We start from the raw sequence: 26,225 nt of genomic DNA, 5'->3' as shown, positions 1-26,225 counted from the left end.
CATTAAGTGCACTGCTGGATCTGAAACTGCTAACAGAAACTCAACACACAGACACAGCATTTGCTGTAAAAAATGTGTATGTTACAAACTGCTATGGAGGCTGCCTTCTGAAATACAGAAATGCTGTCCTCAATCCATTCCAGTTGTCTTGACACTACGATCTTTTGCTTGGCCTTTTGAACTCTTTCCCTGTATGTGTAATTTAGGATTAATTCACAGAGAACTGGTACTTCACGGAAACCAGATCTCCAGTCTCCTTACCCCAGCTAAGGATCTGGTGCACACTTTGGGGGAGCCTCAGAGAATGTCCCCAACAGAGGTGACAGCAGCATTGCAGGAGAGGTGATGGGCTTGAATTGGGTTTCGGTTGATCCATCTCGGCGATTCCTATCAGCAGGGTTTCCCCTACAGATGGAACTTAAGCTGCCCTGACCCTCTCCCACAAGCTGGAAATCTGCTATCTGAAATCTTTGCTTTGGAGCGATTTATACTCCCCTGATTTAGCAGAAGGAGACCTACCCAGTGACATGCTCAATCCCAGACTAAATCCCGGTTTTGCCTAATCAGTCTTTACGGGGCTGCCTTCAATCTCTCCTCGCTACATCTCCTGAATTTTTCATTGGCTGTAAAGAAGGATTGTCTTGTGCAGTCAAAGGCAAAGATGAATTAAAAATGAGGAGCAAGTGTGGTTCGGTTATAATAGGTCAAGTTACTGCCTTGGGTTTTTTTATTTAGAATAGATTCTATTTTATTATAGAAATGTGGACGGCTGTGAAATACAAAACAGAGTATTTGGCTGGAGACAGACTGGGGACGCCCCCCTGAATCTAAAGGTCTCCAAACCCTGGTGTTGCACAGAGATGATGCCATCTCTGAGAGAAAATCTCAGGAAAATGTCTCTGAGAAAAATGTCCAAGGTAAAATGTTGTTTTAACTCAAGTCAAGAGCAAATTAGGGCAGAATGTTGCCCAGGATAAAATTGTCACTCCCAGACTCTAAAGAAGGTTGGATGTTTGGAGTTTGCCTTTCGGTGCCTTTCAGTTACATTCAATATGTTCAATACTGAGTGTACATTTAAACGCTGTGACGCAGTGATGTTCCTCCTCTTGTAAGATATTTGGGTTTTTTTCCTAATATTAGAACAGTTACAAATTCTGACTTTCCTTGGGGAGGGGTCTGTCCTTCTAAATCTCATTAAATTTAGTGTCTCCAGGACTGCGTTGCTTCGTTGGAAGTAATTTTCTTACTGTCAGAAATCCAAATAGAGGAGGGATTGGAAGATACGTACAGCGAGTCAAATACGTGGAGAACGTGGAGGGAGAAGGTAGTGGAAAAGATGTGCTTTTTATTCTTTAAGTGCAGGTTGGAGAGGGAACAAACAGTTAACCTGGAGGCATATTGAGGGAAAAAAACGTAATAAGTGATGCAGTTCAGTGTTACTGAAATCTGAATGGTATTGGATTCAGCCACTCTTTGATCTCACACACCAGTGGAATGTGGAATGGAGGCAGCTGAAGTTGCATGAAAAATCAGCCTCTGGCAAATGCACCAGTCAGCTCTGGGGGGACTGGGAACTGGGGCTCAACAGACTGGAATTTTGCTGGTTTTACCAGTGTCCTGCTAGATTACATGAGAAAGTACTTTTTTGGGGGAGAGTACTCCCATCACTTAATTTCAGGCACCCTCAACTGGAGACGGGGAAACTTCCTCTGTAATTCCCAGCCCGTGTGGAAGGACTGGGTTTTGAACTGGTCCTTTTGCAGCCTGAGCTGTTGGACTCGCTTCCTCATTTCAGCATTTTATGTCTCTAAAGTTAGGGCCTGGGACTCCCCTTCCACTAACGCTTTGGTTTTTGTACTTGGATAATGGAGATAATGATGCTGGAGTTGTTTATGAAAGAGCTGAGACTCACAATTCCGAATGTTTCTATATATGAACTAGATATAATTAATTTCTTTCTGTCATTACATGCAAAATTCTGTAACAGATGGACTAGTATCGTTTGGCAAATAATTCATCTGACATTTCCCTCATCAATCATTAAACAATTGGTACATTTCTTCATTCTGTGCTCGGCATTAAGTCCTGTTTTGTGAGATGTTCCACACACACCGATGGGATGGTGTAGATCCATCGGAGTCCATGGCTGTGACTTCAATAGGCTGAGTCAGGCTTTGGGTTTTTATGCCAGATGATCTCAAAAGGTGGCATCGTAATTAGTCAATGGGGAAAGTCTAGATTCATTTAAAAGTTTCGTAATGTTTTTTTTCAAGGTGTCCCTCTGCCTAAAGCAGATACCAGTGAAACAGAAGGGTTGTTTTACTTCTGGTTGTAGGATCCTGTGTAATTAGTCAATGGGGAAAGTCTAGATTCATTAAAAGTTTCATAATGTTTTTTTCAAGGTGTCCCTCTGCCTAAACCAGTGAAACAGAAGGGTTGTTTTACCTCTGGTTGTAGGAGCCTGTGGTTGAGGCTCCGTTCCTGCGTGCGGTCCCAGTAGCTGATTTGTGATGGAGGATCATGGTCTTCCTGCTGAAGGTCCAACTGAACCCTCCATTCCCTTCCCTCTCTTCTGGTAGTTGAATGGTGACTCAACCCGATGTTGCAGAAAAGTTCCATGATACTCAGTAGTTTTCCTAATGACTTGATGTATATTAACATCCCTCTGCCCCAAGACAGTGATTTTTTTTTTTTTTTTCCCCATGTAATTGTAGGACAAAAGTTTGAGAAAGCTGACCTAAATGAATCCTACCGCCTCATTAAACAGCGGCAACCGATAAATCTTTTTTTTAATAGTCTCTTGAATTTTTAAATCTGGGAGTTGGTAATGCCCATACTGCAGATGTATGGAAATGGAGATTTCAAAAGTGGGCCCTAACTTTAAGAAGGGCGATTTGGATAAATGATTTCACTTTTCTTCCACCTTTTAATTAAAACTACTGTGGCATAGACTGGGTACTTCAACAGATTTCTTTTAATAAATTGCATTAGGTGCTATTAGCTTTCAGGCTATTACTCCAGATTAACTCTCTCCTTTCTAGGATTTCCTCAACTCTTCGTTACATCGTTTCTAATGAAAATAACCAGCTTTCTTTTCCTTCTTCCCTCTCTTTATTGCATCAGTATGCAATGCAAACCCAGCGGCTTGTACATCCTAAGCTAAGATAATGAGACCAATATTAATTCCACTACAGCTGCTACAGGCATGTAAATGAACCTTTCATGTGTCCAGCAGAGCAGCTCCGAGCCCTGCAGGGAGCAGCCGGGGAGATGGCAGAGGTGAGGGTGAGGGAGGAGGCTACGCTAAGAATGGCTCTAATTCAAATGGTCTGAATTAATATTTCCTACTCGAATCAATGCTGTTATTATCCACTGCATTAATTATTGTGGGGACTTTTTTTTTTTCCTGTTTGTCCCTACTGATTGGGATGTCGCAAGCCAAAAAGGGACACCACGTCAACCCCCTCGGACAGTTTCCTTACGGTTTTCACTTCAGTCTCTGCTGGGGACCATGTCTCTGGGCTGTGTCCACCTTGTGCAAAGCGGGTTAGAGCAGGCTGGTTTGGCTAAAAGCAGTGTCGTGGTAGTAGAGCAGCAGTGCACGGGCTAATTAGCTCTGCCTCTCAGCAAAGCTGATTAATCTGGCCACAAGCGTTGTGCTGACGTGACTCTGCTGCTTTGAGCTCTGGCAGGAGTTAGTTTGTGGCTGATGTGGCTCCAGTGGCTCTGCTGGGGTTTTTCTCTGCGTGGGTCAGTTGTGCCCTAAGAAAACTTCTGCACCAGCAGGTGCACGGGGTGGGAGGAAAATCCTCACCCACAGCCAGGTGAGTGGCTCTGCTGGGGTTTTTCTGTGCGTGGGTCAGTTGTGCCCTAAGAAAACTTGTGCACCAGCAGGTGCACAGGGTGGGAGGAAAATCCTCACCCTCGGCCAGGTATTGTCTCTTGCAATGCATTTCTGTTTTTACTAATGAACAGAGGCTTCCCAGAGCTCAAGAAAATAAATAATCATATTTTTTAAAAATCAGATTTCCTCTGTGTAATAGTATAATAAAGAATTGTCTGTGGTTAGAAGAACAGGAGACTGAGTAGCTCTGTGGTGTTGTAGAAAGCAAGACCCTCTTGATAGGTACCTGGTATTTCTCTTTTTCAAAGGTTCTCACTTCCCGTCGGTGTCAGTGCCGCGCTTACGTGTGTCGATGGCTTCAGTGGGGTTTAACCATATGTTAAATATAAGTGTATTTTCACTGCTTTGCCGAATGGAGGCCTCAAAGAAAGCAATATGCAGAACCTTCTGACAGACACCTGATTTCTCTGAACTCAAGTGGTCCATTATTACAGGTTTGAAACCTGCAGGGAGGCAGACGATGTGTGTAGAGTAAATTACAGTGTGATCTGATTATTGTCACATACTCACTTGGCTGTGAGATGGCTCAGAGGTGCCTACCCGGGATCTCACTCTTGGCTACTTTCTGTGTTAGTGGCAACAACAAGGAGGTGAACTTAGGTCTGTTTTTATCAGTATCCTTTCACATAAAAAGCACATTTGGAATGCATATGTCCCTGTTTAATATAGTTAAGCCAAGAATAAGCAGGGACTCAATTTGGCAAGTACTCCTAATCTTCGATGAAGCTGGAACCCAGATACCCATTTTCTTCAGAACTCTGGGTTGTAGCCATTAGGATGATACAGCTCTTCGATGGGCTCTACTTGTTATTAATCCGTTAGGAAATGGTGCGTTGTAATGGCCTGGGATGTGAAAGGATGCGAGGCATAGCCTTGGAGTTTGGGGGGAGTGAGCTGAGCCTGTGAAGAAAATAGAATATATATAGAATAGAAAATAAAAGACCTGAAGCAAATTTTGCCCAAGCAGTTGTGATACAATTTGGAGACAATATCGAGTGCATCACGGGGCATGTTCCAAGGTTCCAAAGCTCCAAACCAGGGGGATTTATCATCCAACCTGTTATTCCTCAGTTGAACTGCTCTTTGTCCCTGGATCCTCAGTGATCCAAGAAACATGCTGTCATTTTCCTTTTCAGTGGGTTACTTGGGGCCCTGGAAGCGAGTGGTGCTTTGAAGCCCACCCTTAGCATCACATTTGCCGTGTGAAAGTCGGGCAGAGGAGGGACCCCAACACTGGTGGGCTGGGTTGGGATCAAATTTTTTAACTGGGAGAAAAAGTGATTTACTGTTTCTTGGTTCTTTTTCCATTTAAAATGTTGCTTTCCTTTTAGTCCTTTTCAAGAAAATAACTGATTTTGACAAGTGGTTTATTTTAGCTCCTCTGTTGGCATGTGCTTTGCCCTGCTGTGTAAACAGTGTGCCACAAACCCCCTCCAACCCTGACGGGGAGAAAAAAGTGTGTCCCTGGGAACAATTTCTACCAAATATATAGTACTATTGTATAGGACTGACCAAAGCAGCTCCTGAGGAGCTGTTGAAGGGTGTTGAGTACAAAGACAAGGTTTTATATTTGATTTTTATTAAAAACCTGTAAGACCCAACACGGTTGTGAAGGGCACTTCTGACCTCTCAGCTAAATAAACGTGTTAAGAGAAGATGATTCCTTATGCATTGCAGGGATTTGGGCATCTGTATAACATATATTTAAATAATAGACTAAAGCAGCCTTTTCAGAAGTATTTCACCCTTGGTAAATAGATATTTTTTAAGTGTGAGGAAACATTATTTACTTTTTAGATTTTGTTCACTGTGGAAGAGCTTCCCGGGGTTGTTGTGTGACAGTGTTTAGCTCCCTGGTGAACACACACTCACTGAGCGAGCAGCGTTGAGAAGAATCAAGTTAAACCCTTCTCAGTGTGAAACGGTGCTAGTTTTGCTTCAGTTGAAGGAGTTTATTGATAAGCTGGCACTAAGAGAGGCCAGGCAAGATCATAGGTGTCTTGTGCCACTTTCTTCTGAGTAGGGAGTGTCTCTTGGGGTTCTCTGGCCACAATCCGTGGTTTTTACACCCTCAGATGCCAGCGCAGCAGAAATCAGAGCTCACCAGTTGCAAGAGAATATCCTTGTCCCGGTAGGAGGAAAGGTGAGAACAGAGAGGGGAGGGAACTTGTCAAAATGCAGCCAGAAATAGAAACCAAATTTCCAGGTTCATCCCACCCTGTCTGTTGAATGATGTATTTTGCTGTAAGTTTTCCTGTGCTTTTTTTTTTTTCTTTCAGATTAGTGTAGGTCTGCGTTTTTTAGGGCATTCATAATCACAATTGAATGTTGACTCAAATAGTTCTGGATCACATAATTTCCTATAGTGGATTCTTGCCATTTTTTCCCCTCGAGGCATTTGTTGCTGAGCATAATCTTGACTCACTCTCATGCTATGGGAGAATTTAACCCCAAACTGCTGCAAACTTAACCCCAAACTGCTTTAACCCCAAACTTTAACCCCAAACTGCTGCAGCCTGACAAACAGCTGTAAGGATGGGAACTAGCGGTGAAAGTGGTGAGGTTTTCAGAGGCATCTGTGGTAGCTGGAGATGCATTCCAACTAAATAAAATACCATTTTATCAGCAGGGGAAAAAAAAAAAAATAGGCTATTTTTCTGCAATTCAGGAGATGATTTTGGAGTCCTCCACTCCACATTCTCTCTCCTTTCAGGTTCAAGTACAAACCCACATGGTGTTATTTAGATAAGTATGGAATTCCTGTGGTATTTGCCTAGATATGTAATAAAGCTTAGTGTTTCTGTATTGAAATAATGTAGAATTTGATCTATATGCTGCTTTGACTTTTCTTTATTTGAGTTATTTAATTTTTTTCCCCCAGAAGATTGTAATTTCCAGGAAATAGATATTCTGTAATCTGTCTATCTTTAAAGAGTTGAGTGCTTCTATATTATGGAAGAGTTCTGAAGATAAATAAGAAAATATATTGATTTACTAAGTTACAATAAGACTCAGTGCCTTAAAAATGGGTGCTTCCTGGCAATGCACATATTTTACAGCAGTCTGACAATTTTTTTACATGTTAAAATACTCGCAGGCATTTTGTGCAGACTATCTAAAGGATCTCAGAAAACCCCTCACAACTTGCCCTAGTCTTACAGAGCAGAAACTAGGATAAAAAAAAAATGAATAAAGAATGAATAATTGGCCTCTTGAGTATAATGATACCGTCTGTTTCTAAAGGACATTTGCTTGTGTTAAAATCAACCTTTTTTCTCAGCAAGAATTACACATTTCTGTGGCACTGAAGAAGTAATTGCCAAAGTTATTTGTGTCACAATAGCATTAATCTGGAAGGACGAAGCCACTACCCAGAGGTCATGGATGACCCGGTAATGAGACCATCAAGCATCACCATAAATAATTAAAGCAAGACACATTACTTGAGAACTTTTTCCCTTTCTCAGGCACCTTGAAGTTCCTTCATTATCTATATAATTTGTATTATGGGTGGATTACCAACACACAGAGCTGCAATTTCGGTCCTTCTCAGAGAATCCCAGACCAGTTGTGACTGGGAGGGCTCTCTGGAGATGGACCAGCCCAGTCCCTGCTCAGAGCAGGGTCACCTGGAGAGCGAGTTGCCCAGGTTGTGTCCTCTTCAGTTCCAAATATTGCCAAAAATGGGGTCTCCACAACCGCTTTGGGCAACCTCTTCCAGGGGTAAAAAGCTTTTTTTTACTTTTAAATGCAACTCCTGTGTTTGAGGTCGTGCCCGTTGCCACCCACCCAGTCTCTGGGCAGCACGAGGGCTCTGCCTCTCGTCCTTGCTCCTTCCCAGCAGGAGCTCCCTATTTCCACAGGGATAAGATCCTCCTGAGGCTGAATAGTCCCAGATCTCGGCCTTTCCTCGGCTGAGAGGTGCTTCTGATTTCATCTGCTTGTCTTTTCACATTTCTAATTTCAAGCAGAAACCCAACATTTAAATTGCCATGATACATAACTGAAATTTGAGCATCGATGTTCTTTATTTACCCCCCAGCTTTCCCTTGGAAAAACATGGGTGGGATCTTCAGGAGAGAGCAGGAATTGTCCACCGTGTGTATCCATCAGCGGAGAAGGTTTGTTATAAATGGGCCAGGGAATGATTTGGGCTCTTCAGATCACTAACGAGGTCTCGTCGTCAGGGTGAGAAGCAGTTGATTCAATACCTCATGATTCAGTGCCTCGTGTTAGCCGAGATGACAGTCCTCATGTTTAACTGAAAGGCATAATTAATCTGAAGTTAATTGAGTAATTCTGTATTTAATCTGTTATAATAGAGAATTCAATTGACTTCCTGAACCAATCAATTTCTCTCTCTCTCTCATATTGTTTTTCAGGAGGGGATTTGGGTCTTTGTGATTGGTTGTTAAATATTGCCCAAACCCACTTTCTTTTCCCCTGAAGCAGATGCAGACCCCCCCCTCCATCACCTCTCTGGGGGGGGCTGGGGTTACCTTGCTAAACCAGTTCCAGTGGGGTTTCCTCAGCCTATCCCTTAGCACTCTTGGGATGAAAAAAGAAAAAAAAATGTTGTAAAAGTCTAGCAAATATCTTTTCACCACTATTTAATGTGCTTGGTTTCTAAACAATTGCAATTGATTTTGTTTGCTCTTGCAAACACGAATTATCCCATAATCATCTGAGCCTTCCAGCCAAGCTTACATTGACTTGTTTGTGCTTTAAAGTTGAGAAAAAGCAGACATCATCATGAAAATAAGCAAGGTTAGAAGAAAATAAAAGGTGGGGATGTTTTCCTGGTTGGCAGGATGTACATCCACTTCAATTAATTGTCACCCTTATAGCTTATGAAATACAATGCAAGGAGTGAGGTAAATTTGAAAATTAAATAAATGACATTTATTTTTGCTTTTGCTTGTGGTTTCTGCTAAAGGGCTATTTCAGGGTTCATCAGTGACAGTCTCTTAAACTGTGTGATTGCTTGCTTTTGATCAAAAGGAGTATATGCAGCAGAATACTAAAGGGGACATTGTTTTTCAACTACATTTCTTTACAAGCAAGACTTTGTGGCTTCGTGCAGCCCAGGCCCTGGAGGATGGAATTGTACAGGCAATTACCCACCAGTTTTAAATAATGGAGCATTTCCTCTGACACCCATGTAGGTAACAGGGGGGAGCATCAGCATTGCTGGTACTTTGACACCCTTTTCTGGCTAATGTGGTTTAGTTTTTAAATAACTTTATCCCCATTTTTCTGTAGACTTCATCCCCATTTTTTTTCTGTGCTCTTTAGCTTTTTATATGGTTTCTGATATTTTGTGTTTAAGAAGTTATTTTTGGTAATTTGAACTCATTTACTCTTCTGTCCTACAGTGTATGGCTATGATGCCCATTTCATATAAACTCCTTGAAAGAGTCATATGAAAAATACATTAGGCTGAAATCAAGTTGTCTGACCCGTAGCTCGTTACTGTCAGGAAATAGAGGGCTTGTTCCTGGAGGGGGATGAACCCCTGGTGTCTCGTTGTGGGTGAATGAGAGGGAGAGGGCTGGCACCCAGGAATAGCACTTTGGTGTCGTGTCCCAGAGGAGTTGGGTGAAGATGTTGGTGTGGATGGACCTTCTAATAGCAAGTGTTGTGAAAATGTAAATGGATGGAAAATGGTTTGGATGGCACAGCCCCAGAATTGGAACTCCAGGGGGGGAATTAGGAGTGGGAGTAGGTGAGATTCTCCATCCCAATGCCTTTAGACTGGGAAGTCTGGGACAAAACAGGGGGAGTTATTTCTAAACAGAGTGAATTTTCCACTGTTTTTTTGAAGACATGGCGGGTGGATAGGGTTTGTCGTGAGCCCCTCTGGATTTACTCCTGGATAATTCAAGTTAGAATTTGGCCTGAGTTGTCTTCGAGCGTGTTTCATGCATGAGAGCAGCGTTCAGAAACCACATCAGTGGTTTGGTAAATCAGCCTTAGCTTTTATTTTCATTTTTGTTCTGAAAACATTCAAGGGGCTTGCGTTAAGGCCCCCTTTATTACTGCAGCATTATAAATTATCTTTAAGTTGAAAACCCACTGCATTAAGTATCTCTCCTATACAATGTCTCGGTTGTTTATTTCAAGTGCTTCTTTGGTACCTATGCTGAGGAACTCAGCCTTGATTTTGTGAGGTGCCGAGTGCCCTTGATGTCAATCGGGTTTAAGGATGCTCAGCCTCTGGAGAGCGGGCTCTGGACAAGGCTTTAACCTCGCTGATAACAGCTGTGATAATGAGAAGTGACAAGACAAAATTTGCCTCTTGGTGTATTTGGTGTTTCTCTCTCATTTCGTGCCTCCTGTGGGAACTTTCTGGGCTGTTTTTCATGTTCCTCTTCATAATGACTTAAGCATTCAACCAAAATAAGTTTTTCATAAGAACATTTGAGAGAAGCTTTGTCTTTTAGGACTTGTTTGTCGTACAAGGTCCTCAGGTTAAGCTTGTTTATATTTAATTAGCTTAGGGTAGGGCAATCCTTTGGAAGAATATTGGAGGGAGAAATTACAGCCTCATTAACATAATGCTCCAGAAGGGCATCAGTGACAAGACAAAATTTGCCTCTTGGTGTATGTGGTGTTTCTCATTTCGTGCCTCCTGTGGGAACTTTCTGGGCTGTTTTTCATGTTCCTCTTCATAATGACTTAAGCATTCAACCAAAATAAGTTTTTCATAAGAACATTTGAGAGAAGCTTTGTCTTTTAGGACTTGTTTGTCGTACAAGGTCCTCAGGTTAAGCTTGTTTATATTTAATTAGCTTAGGGTAGGGCAATCCTTTGGAAGAATATTGGAGGGAGAAATTACAGCCTCATTAGCATAATGCTCCAGAAGGGCATCAAATAGTATTTTCCCAGTGACTAACCCAATGGTCCAATGGCTTCTGTATCCTCCTTTCCAGCAGGCAGAAGTAGTAACTCTTTTAGGACATGATGAACTAGGTAAAGGATAATTTTCTCCACTAGGAAATATTCCTTCTAGCACCGGTCAGTAAGAGGCTGATGCACGTAAGAAGACTTAGCCCCCTTTCAAAATACTTGGATATTGTTTTGCTCCTTATTAATTTGAAGGTATTGGTACACACTATAAAGCTCCATAACTTTAAAAACATTTTTAAAAAACTTGATTTGCAGATTACTGAGATCCTCTGGCAGTTAATTTTATGAGTAGTGTTAAAAAAGGAAGATAATGAAAGATGCATTTCCAAAACCTGCAGAATGATATTTTGCTGCCTGCATCCCTGAGTTGAGACACGATTTTATGGGTTATTTGTTGCAAGAATGATCCCGTGTTTGGTTTTTTGGTTCTCTGAAACTCTTTTCTTTCTTTTTTTCTCCTTCGGGAAAATGTGTGAAGAGTGAAATAGAATCATAGAATGGTTAGAGTTGGAAGGGACCTTCCAGATCATTGAGTTCCAACCCCTTGCCATGGGCAGGGACACCTCTGTTAACTTAATAATTAAACTTAACTTGATGCTACCGTGTATGGCACTGATGAGGTCTGTTTCCTACTTCTCTGTGGTAGGAACAAGTTGTCTATTTGTATCCAGCTCTTGCTTTTTAAATTTCATTTATGTGACTAGCTCCTCGGATGCTGGATCCATCTGCACAGCAACTGGTACCGTTGTCTGTGATGGTGATGTCTAAGTGCCGTTGCAGTGCAAGCAATAAATCATATTATACTTAAATAACAATCATATAGATAGCAATGTATAGAGAGAGTACTCTGGAGCCTGGCAGGCTGTCTTACCCTCAGCGAGGTTTTGCTTTGGGAGGAAGCCTCTAGGTTGCACTGCGGTCTGTGGGGAAAAAAAATAAGAATAACACCATGCATAGAGATCCAATTAAATATCAAATTAGAATCAGTTGGAATCTTTCATTTAAATGAGAATTAACTGTTTTCAGTATCCGGAGTTCATTAGTTGTGTATTCACCCATCTGGTCACTCAGAGTTCTGGAAGAATGAAACTTGGTGAGTTCTGAGCGTTTCCTTTTTCCGTTTCAGGTTCCTGTTGTGGGTACTTCCCACTTGAAATCCTGTCCCTTCGTGTGAGAGCATCATATGAGGAACCTCAGTCCTGCTTTACGGAGCTGTTTACTTGCAGAACATGCTGACTGGTGCCTGAGGGAATTAGACAAAAGCACTAAGGTATGTATTTAACCCACCCTAAAAATTCTGGGTGTTTAGTTTTCTTTTCTAGTGTAATTAATGCTGGACGAGACTTCTGGCCATCTATCCCCCAGCCCCTCCTGTTCAGAGCAGTTAGAATCATGGAATCATTGAATGCTCAACCAGCTCAGGTTCCTTCAGCCCTTGTCCAGCCTGGTTTTGAGTGTTTCTGAGGGTAGAGATTTCACAACCTCTATGAGCAGCCTATTCTGGTGTGTGACCATCACATGATGGTCCCAGCCTTCCTTCCAGCCAATTGCCAGTTCCTGTGCTGTGACTTGTATTCCTGGTGTTCCTTGCCTCTTGTCCTGGTGCTCTGCACTTCCTTTTTTTGTGGCTCATTGTTAGTGTGGCTTTTAACCTACACTACTAATAGAGTCCAGAATTAGGGAACTTGACCATATCTTGCAGGGATTTTTTTTTTTTTTTTTGTGAGTGCTTGGTTGGACTGGAGGGGCGGTCATGGGAAAGCCATGGATGGAATCTGAGAAGGTACAGATGTTTTGTGACACCTTGGGCATGTCAATCCTTTGACATTTTGGTTCATCCATCAATTGGTGAGACAGTTATGTCCTCTCTGCATCCTTGTTTAGCTGCTGAATTCACTGTCACCTGTATATGTGACACCACACATCCAGGGAGGGGACCAGTGTTGCTGCTTGTATTTGCTGCATTAAAATCGACAAAACTTCAATAGTGTAGAAATACATTCAGGAATCCAGAAAGGGTTTTGTTGTCTGCTGGGTTTAATGTACCAGCCAAATGGCAGTGGTCATGAATTGTTGACAATCAAACACTGAGCATCCAAAGAGCTGAAGGTGAGAACTTGGATGTATACATTTCCATCGATAATTCCCAAGACATTAGAGCCTCAATGTCAGAAGTTGTACCTCTGCACGGGATGACAGGATATTAATGAAGTTGCTCCAGCCATTACACTCCAAGTGCTAATTTATTCATAGTTTTCTAGCAGTGGGGGGAGAGGGGGAAAGGAAAACCCGAGGTCTGAGTTCAGTAGCCCTTGAAACAAAGCTGCATGCTGGCTTTATTTGCAGCATTTCTGAGTCATGTATCTATTTCAGCCTTGGTGAATGAGACCAGATTAAAAGGAAGTGAGTGAATACAGCCCGGATAAATTGACTCCAAGTAGGTCTTATCACCAGATCATTCCACTGGAGCTGAACGTTAACAAAAGTCAGGCAATCATGTGTTCAAGATGATACAGTGAAACACGTTCCCATTTCCCTAAAAACCCACCTCGAGTTCATAGCACTTAATCCTGCAGTTTGAATAGTTATTGTTGGCTGGTTCATGTCTCTGTGCTGAAAACTGTTACCCTGTGAAACACTCACCATGAGTTAAAATGTATTAATGAGATAAAGATATGCCAAAATCCTGGCCCGTTTTACCAGCTGCTGTATAAGCAGAGGAGAGAGACATGGTCACTTCTTATGTGCTGTTATTCATCAGTATATTCTGATTTTAAGTTTTACTAGTTATGAAACATAGGAGAAGGCTGATTTTGTAAAAATCAGTTTAGCTCTACTAGTGCACCTCTAGACGATGGCTCTGGCACCAAAGAGTCCGGGTGTTACAGGATTGTGACGACCCTTCATAGCAGAAAAACTCAGAAGGTTTTGGAGTCTTTGTGGGTCAAAAACTGCAGAAGCAGATTTGGGATGGATTTGGCTCATGCTGTCACTCAAGTATGAAGGAGGTGATTACTTTGGAGAACTGAAATGCCTGCGTGCCCCCTCGCTGTCTGTCCCTGCTCTCCCCCAGCGCTTGGGTTTCCAGGGAACTCTCCTAAAACAATTTAGGCAGGCAGGGTCCTGTTCCCACTTTGTTTTTAACTGACACTCATTTGCAGACATGTTTCAAAACTCGATATAGATACCTTAGAAATCACAAAATGGTGCCCCCCTAATTATTGTTTTGCCTGTAAATTGCATGGAAGGAGTCGTGTTTTGAAAGGCTGGCCAATTCCCTTTACCCAGATGTCTGCAGTCCCTCTGATTTCAGCAGCATTGTGCAAAGCACATGTGCAAAGCAAAATCTGATGTGCAAGCTGAAGCTGGTTCATGGAACACACACACCCATTTCCATACGTAAAGACTGATGTTTCTCTGTGTGTGTACGTTGCTGGTGCACATCAAATGTGGACACAGCTGTTTCATTCAAAATGTGCCAGATTAGCTTGGCGAATTTATATACTTATTTAGCCTATAGAATTTGCAGGCTCACTTTGAATGCAGAGACTTGAAGATCTTTGCTTGAGAGGTAACCAGGGTAATTGGAGGGGTCGATAACTTCAATCGGGAATACTGCTGAGCAGTGGGAAAGAGTGACTGAGGAGGGAGGGGGGTGGCTGAGGCCAACGGGGGCAAGACGTGGGGCGTTGTAGGAGAAAAACAAGATCCCAAATCTTACACAACGTGGAGTGGGGTTCTCTTTAATGAGCGGGCAATTCTGACAGCCCCTGATTGATAACAGGCACCTCCTCACCCTGAATCCTGGAGCTGGGAAGAAATTTGATTAAAGGAGCAGTTCCCAATAACAAGGATGTGGAGTGTACCTCTGCAGTCTCTTCATCAAGTGCTTGGTCAGTCCTGTGTGGAATAGTTGTCCAGCTGGAGTGGTCTCTTACTTCTCATTATTTTAATTAAATATCTCTCTGCCTCAGTAGTGCTCGATGCAGCCTCTCAGAGTAGGTCATTGGTTTGAATCCAGGCTTTTCTCATTTTCTGGTTCCAGCTGGGACTGGGTAGTGGCAGACTGGGGGTTGGTGTGGAAATGACTTGGTCATCCTCCTTCAGGGTCTAAGGAGAGGAGACAAAAAGTAAACACATGTTGTTTCCTTATAGTCTCTTCTTACCATTAGGAAAACCATGTGGCCTTGTTGCCCAGAGGCCAATGGGATCCTGGGCTGCGTAGGGCAGAGTGTGACCAGGAGGTCAAGGGAGGTCATTCTCCCCCTCTGCTCTGCACTGGGGAGGCCACAACTGGAATCCTGCGTCCAGTTCTGGGCTCCCCAGTTCAAGAGGGACAGGGAACTGCTGGAGAGAGTCCAGCGAAGGGCAACTAAGATGCTGGAGGGATTGGAGCATCTCTCTTGTGAGGAAAGGCTGAGAGAGCTGGGACTCTTGAGCCTGGAGAAGAGAAGGCTGAGGGGAGACCTTCTTCATGCTCCCAAGGATCTAAAGGGTGGGTTGAAGGAGGATGGAGCTGGACTCTTTTCCATGGTTCCCAGTGACAGGACAAGGGGCAACGGGCACAAGCTGGAGCAGGGGAAGTTCCATTCAAATATGAGGAAGAACTTGTTTGGGGTGAGGGTGGCAGAGCCCTGGCAGAGGCTGCCCAGGGACGGTGTGGAGTCCCAAATCTGGAAACGATTTCAATCCCCTGCCTGGATGCTCCTGAGTGATGTGCTCTGGGCAACCCTGGGCAGTTGGACTAGACTCCAGAGCTCCCTTCCAACTCTGACAATTCCGTGATTCACGATTCCGTGAAAACTGCAAAGAGATTATCAAGAAGCTTCTTTCCTTATTTCCAGTTTTCCCACTCCCTCTCTCATCTTGTCCATGAGTAGTTTCTCTGAATTTACACTTCCTTGGATTCACAGCGTTGGGAGCTCTCTTCCTGCTGCACAAAAGCACTTTCCTGTGCTTAAACACTTTCCCTGGATTATGCGTAGAAGAACATAGAATGAAAATTACACTTTTAGAGTGAAGCTGATCATATTTCATATTAGGACTAGAGTTATATGTAATTTATGCAGGGCTAACAAATGCTAAATAGCGATTGCATGCGTGGTTTGTAGATGTTAAAGATGGTTAAGATGTCATTATAAATCATATGTTAGAGCTGCAACTGCCAATTAAGAGAGTATTAACACATGTAGTAACATTGTATTAACCCTTCATAAACTGTTCCCAAAGTCCTGTTTCTATACATGATACTTTTGGACTGAGCTTAGAAATAAAAGTGCAAAATAAAACTAGATGAAGAAGGGAAAGTTTGCTCAGTTTGCAGGAGGAGTTCTGGTGAGATTTTTTCCACAGATGACAAATAATTTCATTTAATAAAAAAAAAAAAACAGAGGAAAAATAAATAGATCTACAGAAAGAAAATCCATAGATTCATTAAGACTTTATGGAAGTGAAGTAAATTCTGAGGTTGGTAATTTAACTGCAAAGGAGTCTCGTTGGGAGGGTGCAGATGGCTCAAAGGCTTTGAACGTGCCGTCTGAAGGAGGTGTTCCCTTCCCACTGCATCCTGCCACCCCCAGTGGCATCCCACGATGGACCGTGCTCATCCAAACTGGGAATGTAGGAACATCAGAACCTTGGATTTCCTATGTTCTTGTCACCCTCTGGACCCACTTCTCCCTCCCCACCAAAACAACCAAGTTTCAAAACAACATCCCACTGAAAGTTGACCATGTGAATGGCTGTTGATTAACATTCTCGGATTAATCATCCGGAGGAGTGTGAAAATATTCCCTTTGTGACATAAAAAGGGTTCTGTTACAGAGTTAGGAACATGTTTAGTAAATCTTGTCTCCATTTAAAAAAAAATAATCGTTTCTGCCGTTCCTGAATGCCAACACTCTCATTTTTCATGTTGAAACATAAGTGACCGTACATTAATGCAACAACCTAATATCTCAAAGCTTAGATGTTTCCATCTTTAATAACATTAGTGATAAAGACATGTGCCTTCTTAGCCTCTTGATGGTTCCAAGGACTAACCAAATTGTAGGACTTCAAATTTATTAACAATTGCCAGATTTGAATTACTTTTATTCAATTAACTGACTCAAGGGTGGTTTTCAATGTAAATGATGACCTTAAACACAGTGTGGAAAGGAGGAACACGATGTGGGTAAATGGTGTATTAGTACGTGCTTCAGCGTCAGGAAATTTAAGTGAGGGAGAGAAATGTGTCATCAACAAAAGTTAGGTTTTTTCTTATTAGTACGTGCTTCAGCGTCAGGAAATTTAAATGAGGGAGAGAAATGTGTCACCAACAGAAGTTGGTTTTTTTCATGTTTTTTTCAGCTATAATATGTGCATCTTCTCTGACAAACATGAGACTGGGGGGGTGGCTTCTGCAGTAGCTGGTCCAGCTGTGGCACAGGTCACCTTTCAGGGACCTGCTTGTATTTAAAAATTATCCTTCTATGGAGAGGTTGGAGTTGAGAAACCTTGGAGGATCTGGGCCACTGGGCACTCTCTCTCCTGGTTCCCTCCTCTAGAGGGTCTGAGTTGATTTCAGGAGGGACATTCAGGATTGGCACATGCCAAATGATGGGGTTGAGGAGGAGGGAATATAAATGCCAAAGATTATCCATCCGGTAGATAAAGCCTCAGGATTTAGCTAAATAGAAATTTACTTCGGTACATAACAGATGTCCAGATGTCCTTTGGGATGAATTCATTTATTTAAATCCTATCTATTTTAATGAAACACTTTTTAAAAGCTGGACTGAAACCTGACTTAAATGCCCCCTGAAATGGTTGCCAAAAGCCAGCTGCTTAACAAGGAGGGGGGGGTCTAACAAATGTGCTTCCAGGTAATACCCAGGGGTTGATCAGCACTTTGGGGCTGTCTTTAGTAGATGAGACTTAAAAACTGTGGGTTCCTCCCTCGCTCTCGTGCTGCTCTGTTTTCTGTAGCCACTGGATAACCAAACAGACCCAGTTAAAACCAGTTCAGTGTCACTCACCTGACTGCAGTTATGAGAAGCTGTAGGATAAAAAAAACCTTACATATGCTTAACTGGGTTGCAATGCGTTATGAAGGAATAGGAAATGATGATTAAAAGTTGGTTTTTTTGCAAGTGAGCTTATTCCTGGCTTCTTATCCCAAAGTTCTTGCAGTGATGCAGCAGCGATGGCAGTGATGCAGCTGCTTTGCCAGCTCCCCCAGCAAGTTAGAGTAGGAAGAATTAACATAATGTTTTAAGATTTATTTAACATGCTCACTATCTCCTGTTGATTGTTTTCAAGAAATATTTTCAGCAAGTTAGAGTAGGAAGAATTAATTTTTTTTTTTTCTTAATTTATTTAACATTTTCTCTATCTCCTGTTGATTGTTTTCAAGAAATATTTTCAGCAAGTTAGAGTAGGAAGAATTAACATAATGTTTTAAGATTTATTTAACATGCACACTATCTCCTGTTGATTGGTTTCAAGAAATATTTTCAGCAAGTTAGAGTAGGAAGAATTAACATAATGTTTTAAGATTTATTTAACATGCACACTATCTCCTGTTGATTGTTTTCAAGAAATATTATGGCTGTAAAATGAAAACCTGGCCAGCTTGAAAACGTAGCTGCTTTTCAGTAAAATGCTAAAACAAAGGAGAACTTCCTAGTATTTGAAACATTTTGTGCTTGGCATCCAGGGTCTTGGGTATTTTCCAACCGCTGTAGGAATTGTTATTCAAACCTAGGATTTTTGTTGGGGACTTGCTTGGGTTTTGTGTGTTTGCTTTCCTTTGGAGTTGCTTTAACCATCTCTCTGAGGTGAAGAAAAGGTGCCAGATACCCTCCAATGGATTTTGGAAGTGTCTTTTCAATTCCCTGTGTGTTTTTGTGGCACAGGAACGGGTGAGATGGAGGGAAAACCCCTCTCCCACCTGCTGTTATTCAAACCTAGGATTTTTGTTGGGGACTTGCTTGGGTTTTGTGTGTTTGCTTTCCTTTGGAGTTGCTTTAACCATCTCTCTGAGGTGAAGAAAAGGTGCCAGATACCCTCCAATGGATTTTGGAAGTGTCTTTTCAATTCCCTGTGTGTTTTTGTGGCACAGGAACGGGTGAGATGGAGGGAAAACCCCTCTCCCACCTGCTCAGCTTCAGGTGACCCCGTGTGTCTGTATTTGTTGTCACACGAGTGGTGTCACACGGAGGGTGCTGGTGGCACCAAGAGGAAGCAGGAACTTTTCACCATGTGTCCCCAGTTTGCAAACTGGAAGACCCTGATTTGAAAAATAATGAGAAATCAGGGTGCTCACACACAGGTCCCAAACAGCTCAGACAAATGCTGCTCAAAAATCAGAGGCTTGGTTTCTTGGCTGAATTAAGAGATTAATTCTTTCAACAAATACAGCGTTTCTAGAAGCTGTAGGAGTTCTCAAAGAAGGCTGCACAGACTCATAATCAAGTAGGTACAGTTGAGGGACTGAATTAAGAGATTAATTCTTTCAACAAATCCAGCATTTCTAGAAGCTGTAGGAGTTTTCAAAGAAGGCTGCACAGACTCCTAATCAAGTAGGTACATTTGAGGGGTTGGGGGTATTTTATTTAACTTTTCTTAGGGTTTACTGAAGAAGAAATGCATCTCTTAGTACCTGAGGTAGACTTGTTGGTCGCTAAAGAAGACAAAGACATTAAAGGCTGTATTTTCAGAAGTTCCAGCAGTATGGACAGCTGAAGGAAGAAGGAATTTAATTTTATTTTTTGAAGGAATTTAATTTTATTTTTTAATACCTTTATAAAATATGAATGTAAGGATTTGCTTAAGTAGATCTTTTAGATTGTCCAGATCACTCCCCAGCACAGAAGGTGAGAAAGATTATTTATTTATTTATTTTTAGTATCCTTACAAAACTGTAACCATGTATCTTTCCTTGTATGGAGGCAATATTTTTAATGACTGTTGAGGAAGAGGAAAAAGCCATTGAAATACTGATAGAAGAGAAATCCATTGCCTGATTTTTGGGAGGTGGTTTCATTTCAGATGTGTTAGTTCTGAAAGGAAAAGGAGAAGAAGAGGGGAGAACGAGCACTGACAAAATTTGTGATAAAAGACAAAATACCCATTCTAAAATTATTTTGCTGGCTGCTGTAGTAGATCCTAACATGCCAAAGCATAGGAGGCCTTTTGACCACAGCCACCGTGACACCAGAAAAAGAATGACATTAGCAAACTTGCTGTTGTGTCTCATGTAAATAATAAATACAGCTTTAGGCTCTGTCTTGGTAAATGGGTTAGTCCCCACCGCTGCAGATTTTGCCTTAATCTGACCCTTTCCTCACAGCCCTGGCTTTGGGTTTCCCCCAGATGTGGGTCTGGAGTTTGGCTCCAGCCTGGGTGGGCGACTGCCCCACTTTGTAGCCAGGGGCTGGCTGATGGGGTGGGAGGGCTGGGGTAGAACCAGTCCCCTCCAGCACTACATTGCTCTTTAACCGCCTCCTCTTCGTGTACTGCGAGTTGTTGGCTCAGCCTTTTAGTCCTGCCTTTTCTTGCCGGATTTTCTGTTGCATTTCCCAACATCTGAGCAGTCTTAAAAATCCTCCTTCCAGCTGCCTGGGACCTGGGGGACTGTTGTTACTGCTGGTGTGTCGTGCCATCGGCGGAGCCGCCGCTCGCTGCAGCACCCGCCGGGGGATATACATCCTGCTATAAGTACAGCACAGGGCAGGAGTTTCCCTTTTTATTGCAGCCAAATACAACAAAGAAACAGAAGTTGTTTAATCTCGAGCTCATCGGCGCAGTTTCGTGTTGCATTTAGTTACTCTGGGTGTTTGCACGTGTGTGTCTTGGGGGGGGGTGAGTTTTTCTTTGGTTTGTTGGCAGTTGCAGCGAGGGCTGATACCGGAGCTGGGATGCTCCTCATTGATTACCTTCTCCCTGCTCAATCAATTCCTTGATGTGTTGGTATTTGGCAAATAACAGTGATGCGAATTTAAAGAAAAAAAAAAAAGGAAAAAAAATAAAAAAGCTTTCGTCATTTCAGATGAAATGTATCTAGAGAACCACTAGATGGGCAAACCCCGCCACTATTCCCACACTGACAGGACACTGGTAGTTCTGCTGTATCCTCTGGGACTGAAAAATTGGTGGGGTGTTGTGGGGTGGTGGAGGTTTTTTTGTCTTATTCTTGAGATGAGCTTAGTAACACTGTATTTACCTGCTATTGTGGTGCCAAAAGGTCGTTTCAGGCGGAGATTTATGCATAGAAATACTTCAAGGGTGGGTGTCAGGAGGATGGGGCTGGTCTGTTTTCAGTGGTGCCCAGGGACAGGACAAGAGGAAATGGGCATAAACTTGACCATAAGAGGTTCCATCTCAACATGAGCAGGAACTTCTTCACTTTGAGGGTGGCAGAGCCCTGGCAGAGGCTGCCCAGAGAGGTGGTGGAGTCTCCTTCTCTGGAGACATTCAAACCTCCCCTGGACACGTTCCTGTGGGACCTGCTCTGGGTGGCCCTGCTCTGGCAGGGGGTTGGACTGGGTGATCTCCAGAGGTCCCTTCCAACCTTATAGCATTCTGTGATTCTGTGACACTCCAGGGCCATGATCACGCTGTGAGGATGTTTCATCCAGCTAAAATTTTACAGCAGATAAGTTATTGTGATAATTCCTCTGAAAAGGCAGGATGTGAATGTGGACCTCTATCTAATTTCCTTTGCTTTTCTGAAATCAGACCAATTGCTAATGGTTTGTGTTCTAGTTTCCTGCTGTCTGCCAAGGACAGGCTCCTGCCTACCCCAGAAAACCATCATCAGCCTTTTGTGTTTTCCAGTTTGCCCAGTTCCCTGCCCAACCAGCCAACAGGGAGGGTGGCCAGACCGCGGTGTTCGCAACCACCTTTTCATGTCAGTCTCCCAGATGTGGACAGTAGTTAAACATCTTAAATATATTTTAGGTTCCTCATGCTGCCAGCAGGTTCTGATGTATGATCCTGCAAAGGATTTGTTAGAGGAATAAACGAAGGAATTGGCATTTGGATAGAAAAGCAGGGCTTGCATTTGAGGAGGAGTTATGTTCTAGTTGATCTCAGGATACGCAGTATCTGTATTGTTGGGCTGCCTGTTTATTTTTGGATTGGGTTTGCTAAGGCTGTTAGATGCTTTAAAAGCAATTAGAGCTGAGATTAGACGTTTGTCACTAAGCAGATAAATTTATAGATAAAAATAGTTATTAGATGTCTGTCTGAGAAAAATTTAAATAAAGCCTTAATTAAATGAAGAGGAAATGCATCTTGGTGAAGATGATATGCTTGAGAGAATAATGGTTTGAAAAAAAAAATCCTGGAGAGTATCTCAAACCAGTATTTGGACTGGTGCAGAGTCTGGCTTGTCCTGGAGTGTTCTCGGCCACCTTGGAGGAGATGCAGAGACTGAAGCTGGGATGATCTGATTCTATGCCTTGAGTCATACTGACCTTCGTGGTTACACTAAGGAAGAAAAATTCTGTAGTTAGAGGCTGTATCGGGGTTTTGTCTTTGGTTGGACATCGGAGGAGCTGTGGTACCTGTTGGCAGGTTACATCAGCTCCTAAAGACAGAGCTGTTGGGAGACTGGAGTTGGTCAGAAGATGCGAATGCAGGGTCCTGCTGAATACAGACTCTTTTAAAGAGCTCTGACTCTTCAAACCCAGGGTCCTGCACCTGGGACATGACAATCCCAGGCACACAGGTTGGGTGGAGAATGGCTGGAGAGCAGCCCTGAGGAGAAGGACTTCTTCATGGATGAGAAGCTCGACATGAGCTGGCAATGCGTGCTGGCAGCCCAGAGAGCCAACCCCATCCTGTGCTGCATCAAAAGAAGGGTGGGTAGCAGGGCGAGGGAGGGGATTCTACCCCTCTGCTCTGCTCTGGAGCACTATGTCCAGCTCTGGAGTCCTCAAAACAGGAGGGACATGGACCTGTTGGAACAGGTCTAGTGGAGGGCCATGAAAATGATCAGAGGGCTGGAGCCCCTCTGCTGTGAAGACAGGCTCAGAGAGTTGGGGTTGTTCAGCCTGGAGAAGAGAAGGCTCCGGGGAGACCATAGAGCCCCTTCCAGTCCCTCAAGGGGGCTCCAGGAGAGATGGGGTCTCTTGATGAGGAGGGGAGCCCTAGGAGGAGGGGGAAGGGTTTGACCCTGAAAGAGGGGAGATGGAGCTGAGATGTGGGGAAGAACTTCTTTGGTGGGAGGGTGGTGAGAGCCTGGCCCAGGTTGGCTGCCCCATCCCTGGAGGGGTTCAAGGGCAGGTTGGAGGGGGCTTGGAGCAACCTGGGCTGGTGGGAGGTGTCCATCCCAGGGCAGGGGGTTGGAACTCAATGGTCTTTAAGGTCCCTTCTAACTCTAACCATCCTATGATTCTGTGATTAGTGTGGGTTGTTACAGCAGTGACTCACAGAGGAATTGGGTGGCTCTTCCATCCTTTGTGGGTTTCAAGTAAAGTCCACTCGTCTTCAGGAGTTGGATGCCATCACAGAGCTCACGGGTCTGTTGGGGAAGCACTTTGGGGAGGAATCCTGTTTTATATTCTGGCTGGATGGCTCTGACTGTTCTTTTTGTGCCTGTAACCTCTAAATCTATCCAAGAAGTCTAAATGATTTTGTAAAGCCTTGAAAATGCAACTCGAATGCAACGTAATGACTGAGTAGATCAAGGGGAAATAGAAAGTGCTATTTGCTGCCTGAGTCAGGAGTTTTGTAAACCTGGATCTGGCAATAACGTGGACAGGCCCAAGCACCTCTTAAATTTGCTTATTTTTCTCATGTCTTTCTCACTAAGGAGCATTTTGAAGAGGCTGTGCAGGAGCAGTGCAAACCTCAGAGGTCCCTGTAGGCAGAAAATAGGAAATTGGCCAAAAAGCATTAGCTTGTTTCCTTCCAGCGGTGGTTCTACCCCTGATGCCACCGGGAGAAGATACTCAGGGCTGTAAATCTCTAGTAATCGAGGAGCTGGTACTACTGGGAAGTGTAGATCCCTCTGCTTTTCCTTACAGGGCTGGTGGTGGTGGTTCTTTTTGCAGAGTTGCTGCCCTGTGTAAATATTAGTTATTGGAGTTCTTAATTTTGAAATATTTGTGTGTGGAAACAAGTTGGTAGCTTGAAGGGCTCAAGGTTAAAATTCCAAGCGTACTTGACAGTGTATGTGTGTAAAAATATATATATACACACATACTTGACATATATACATAAAATAATCACAACTGTTGGTATTGATCAAAGCCTTAATTAGACATGTACAGATCCTGGAAGAGAAACTAGAAATCCCATGACACAAATGTACTAGTTTGGCTGATTTCTCTCGGGACCTCTTGGGGAGGTGGCAGGAGGCTTTGCCAGTTGGAGGAGGATCAGGTGAGCACTTAGAGGGTTTCGGGGCTCTCTCAGCCCTCTCAGAGATCTGGTGCCTCGCTCCAAAGAAATGGAGCAAGACCACAAACAGGGTTTTCATCACCATTCTTCTATGAGGTTTTTTTTACCTTTTAACATCATTAAAACTGATAAAAAATTTCCAATTTCTCCTCTTTAGCTAGTGGTTCAAATCATCAAATTTAGTTCAAATGGTTTTGTTTTCTATTTTATCAGAAAAAAAATAGTTCAAAAACAGAGGGTGTGTGGCATTTATGTTCTTGAGTGAAAACCCGCTTGGTTTTAGCTCAGATACCAAAGTTTTCTGGTTTGGAAGTTGAGAAATTTTCCATGACATCATCACAGGATTTTTATGAAAACAGAATTATTCAAAACATTTTGTAGGAATGTGGGGGTTTGAGTCTCAGTAAGTAAATGCAGTAGGAGAGCTTGTGACAATGCTGCTTTGGCTCCTGTAGCATCAAAGGATGCAGGAGAAGACATTCCCTCAAAGTGGGGGTACCCTTTCTTTAGACTTCCCTCTCCTCAGTTCACTCCCAGGTCTGGCAGAGTTTCTAATGGACTTTTCCTGGGGAATTACGAATGCAGGGTATAATAACTGCACACTTTAGCTTTTACCTTTATTAGGAAATTATATCATGAATAAATATGACTGTTAGCAAAAACGATACTGACTATAATGCAGATGTAGTTAACAGAGATATGGAAAAAAGCACTTTCAACATCATTTATGATAATTCAGTTTTGAATCTTGTTTGAGGGAGGTGTGTATTTGGCCAATTTGGAGTAAAAATAGTGATTAATTATGATATTTTTCTGATGCAGATCAATCTCTGATCTATAGATAGCAACAGGATAAGCAAACCCTGGGTTTTTATTCAGAACCTTTGAAATGTTGCTGTCTGGGTGCAGGTGTAGGGGAGGCAAAGTTGGCTTCTCTGGATTGTTTGGTGAATTTTATTTATTTATTTTTAAAATGGAGTTGAACTACTTTGCCCATTCTGTGTCTGAACCTTTTTGCTCAGATGGAGATACTGGAGGGGAGCAGGTGCTGGGGCTGGGCAGGGGGGACTTCATTTGGAAAGGGTTGCAGGGACAAGCACCAGTCTTTTAATCTCAGCCAGGAATAAGGAACTAAAATAGCTCAGAATCTGGCCTTAAGTTTCATGCAATTTTAATTTTGGTTACAGCACTGAATTGGGAGTAGTAGTACACAGAAACCTCCAGAGAGGTGAGCTGGAAAATGCTGACCAGGGTGCTCTTTAGTCATAGAGGGAAATATTTGTAAAATATTTAAAAAATTAAATAACACATAATGGGTAGCTCATGACAGGCTTTCTATAAGGTACTTCCACTATTTTGGCATCTAAACTCAAGATTTGGGCTGGGAATTGTTTTCAGAATCCCTGGTGGCTCCGTGGCAGAGGAAGAGGAGGGTGCAGATGGACAAATCAATAAGCTCTGGGAACCCAGGTTAAAAATGTTGCGGTGCAGCCCAGTGCTGCCCTCTGAGAAACCTGGGTTTGCTCTGAAACCAAAAATAGTGCTGGTGTGTTTGTGTGGGGCTCCACTGAGCTTAAATTCTCTGCTGCTCCTGATTACCAGGGCTAACTGGGGGGGACGGGGGGGGACTCGTGTGGTGCTGAGCTCCCTCCAAATCCCTTTCACATCTCCCATTGAACTGGGGGAGAATGAATTCAGGCTTTAGTCAGGCAGCCAGAGCCAGAGCAGGAGGTGAAATGCTGTAGGAGTGTCATTCCCTCCGTCCCACCACAAGGTCTGTGGCTGAATTCTGCTCAAATCCAGACCAGCACTCTTGGCTCCGGAATTGGGGAGAGCTGGGGGGGTTGGAAGAGGGATTTAAAAGAAAATTAGAAGAAAAAAAAGTGTCACTAATTCTGCAGCTTCGGTTCTGCCTTGTTCATCACACGCAGGATTTTTCTGATGAAAAGACGTTTAGATTTAAAAGGAAAAAACAAGCTGTTTTCAGTGTGGTCACGTTTGGGTTTGGTGCATGCAATTA

The 26,225-nt window shown here is 43.0% G+C and overlaps 1 long non-coding RNA gene across 1 annotated transcript in view; it reads left to right on the top strand.

The window, feature by feature from the left end:
- Positions 1–12,066, top strand: part of LOC106888717 — a 107,349-nt gene extending 95,283 nt beyond the window's left edge. Inside the window, exon 4 of the long non-coding RNA XR_001412164.1 lies at positions 11,940–12,066. This is a non-coding gene — a long non-coding RNA (uncharacterized LOC106888717). The remainder of the gene's footprint in view (positions 1–11,939) is intronic.
- Positions 12,067–26,225: the final 14,159 nt, after the last annotated feature.

Source organism: Calidris pugnax, unplaced genomic scaffold (genome assembly GCF_001431845.1).
Source record: "Calidris pugnax isolate Ruff unplaced genomic scaffold, ASM143184v1 scaffold88, whole genome shotgun sequence".
Classification (NCBI taxonomy): domain Eukaryota; kingdom Metazoa; phylum Chordata; class Aves; order Charadriiformes; family Scolopacidae; genus Calidris; species Calidris pugnax.
This window is presented reverse-complemented; position numbering and strand designations above follow the sequence as displayed.